Source organism: Phoca vitulina, unplaced genomic scaffold, assembly GCF_004348235.1.
Source record: "Phoca vitulina isolate PV1807 unplaced genomic scaffold, GSC_HSeal_1.0 scaffold3432, whole genome shotgun sequence".
Lineage (NCBI taxonomy): Eukaryota > Metazoa > Chordata > Mammalia > Carnivora > Phocidae > Phoca > Phoca vitulina.
In genome coordinates, this window is record NW_022593114.1 from 1 (window position 1) to 2,418 (window position 2,418).

General features: G+C 56.2%; 1 pseudogene; it reads left to right on the forward strand.

Annotated features, from left to right (window-relative positions):
* The first annotated feature begins 1,006 nt into the window (after window positions 1–1,006).
* Window positions 1,007–2,411, forward strand: LOC116629799 (annotated as a pseudogene).
* Window positions 2,412–2,418: the final 7 nt, after the last annotated feature.

The following is a 2,418-nucleotide window of genomic DNA, read 5'->3' on the forward strand; positions in this document are numbered from 1 at the left end:
CCCCGCCTGGTCACATCCCCCCTCTGGACCCTGTAGAAGAGGCCTGGGCAGGAAGAGAAGGGACCCTCGGGCACAGGATTTGTGTCCATCCGTTACCAGAGAAAGAGCAATCATCATTCCCAGCTGAAGTGTAAGTTTGAATAGAAAACACAAAATAAGTCTTGAAATGGCATAAAATTTCCTGCAGACAAAATGCACAGTGTATGAATAAAGCTGTCCATCTTTTCTTCTCCTTTCCCTCTCTCCTTTCATTCAGCCCTTCCTCCTTTTCTTCCTCCCTTCCCCTCACCTCCCTTCCTTCCTTCCTGCCATTTCCTGATGGGATAATTTACAGACACCTTCAGCTTAGCTCTCACTGATGCTTCCTTTTGTCAGTGACGCTGTCCCTGGGAGGTCTGTTTCCTACACTTTCCTAGCCCTTAACCAGACCAAAAGAAGGCGGGGGGGGGGGGGGGTTGGGGACTAAAAACATCTATCGAGCCTGCACTGGAATTCAGCACCTTCATGCGATGTAGGGTGACCAGCTATGCTGGTTTGCCCGGGTCTGCGGAGTTTTCCATGACACTGTCTGTGCTAACTGGGAGGCTTCGAGGCAAACAGGGACACTACTGGTCAGGCTGGGACAGGTGCTCGCCTACTGTGGCTTCCGAACACCTCGGTGAGGCAGGCATCTTCCCCACAAGAAGGGGAGGAAGCTGAGGCTTAGAGCAGCCGAGGCCATTGTCAGGGACTAACCGCCAGGCAGCGGGTCACGGGGCAGAGGTTTGAACCCAGCTGTGCCCGAGTTCGGAGCTCTTGCCAGGTGGATGAGTCTGAGTACTCCTCCCGAAAGCTGGGGGGCTCTCAACCTCCGCCACGTGTCAGATGCACCAGGACAGCATCACAAACCCCGGATGCCTGAGATCCATCTCCCCCCCCACCCCCGAGGCTCAGGTAACTGGCCTGGGGTGTGACCTGGCCTCCAGGACTTTCAGAGCACCCCGGTGATTAGAAAGTGCAGCCACGGATGGCTCATGGGCCAGGGCTCCAGCGCTTGCCTCCTCGAGCTGCCCCCATCATCGGTACGGTCCACTGAGAAAGTTGTCAGGATGCCATTCATGCCCCTAACACCCCGAGGGGACTCGGCTCACAGTCACATGCCTGCCCCCTGCAAGAATAGGTTTCCTAGGACTCTGGGCAGAAGCACTGTACTCCTGGGCCTTTCTCAGGATCTGCATTCCCTGTCACCTCCCCCCTTACCCAAGTCCCCTGGATCTTATCATCTGTGGCTTCGTTCTACAGCAGTGCTTCCTGACCAAGGGCAATTTTGTGCCTGGGGACATTCGGCAATGTCTGCAAACAGTTCTGGTTGTGACCCTTGGAGAATACGTTGCCCACATCTAGTGGGCAGAGGTCAGGGGTGCTGCTACGCATCCTGCAGTCTCAGGACAGGCCTGAGCAACAGAGAATTATCTGGCCCCAAACCTCAGTGGTGCTGAAGTTGAGAAATCCTGTTCTGTCATTCCTCCTTCCTCTCCTTGAACAGCTCACATGAGCCCTAAGGGGATGTAGCCCAGAGACAGCAGAGGGTCAGACGCACAGGTGCAACACTGCTGTGCCCCGCCCACAGCCCCTCGCTAGCGATACCTGGGTAACCAACCAGGAGGAAGACTTGTTCTTCTCAGCCTACGGTGCCCAAGGGTGCTGGGAGCACAGGCAGAAATCTTGAGTCAGTGGTAGATTTGCCGTTCCTTGATTCTTCCCTAGGGTGTGTCACCGGCTTTCTGTCCACCTGATATCCCATTTGCCTGATCCTTTCTCTGCAGGGGCTTGGGACATGGTAAGAGCCTACTCTGACATGAGAGAAGCCAAATACAAAAATTCCGACAAATACTTCCAATGCCCGGGGCAACTATGATGCTGCACAAAGGGGCCCTGGGGGCGTCTGGGCTGCTGAAAGGATCAGGTAACACGGGCCCTGGGGATGCAGGGAAGGGTGAGCTGAGCCGGGCACCCTTATTAGCCAAGAGGGGCCAAGCCCTGGAGAAGTTTCCCCTAGAGACTGTGGCTCTTCCTTTTGCCCACCCTCCCCTCTGTGCCCAGTGTGGGGTCTGAGTGGCTGATGGAGCCAGAGCAAGGCCAGTGGGAATGGGTGACTCCCGCCCTCCTGCAGGGGCAAGGGGACCAGCCTGGGCTGAGCTGGGCTGTGCCTGGAGCAGACTCAGTGTTTCAGCCCCTCCGGTCTTGGCTCCTCTCAGCCATCCCTTGGAACGAAGAGAGGTTGGTGGGGGTGGAGGGATGTTGCTCATCAGCCCCTGCTTAATCTCTTACGTGCCTTCCTCCATCCCAGCGACGCCAGAGAGAATTCTCAGAGAGTCACAGACCTTTTTAAGTATGGAAACAGCGGCCACGGAGTGGAGGACTCAAAGGCTGACCAGG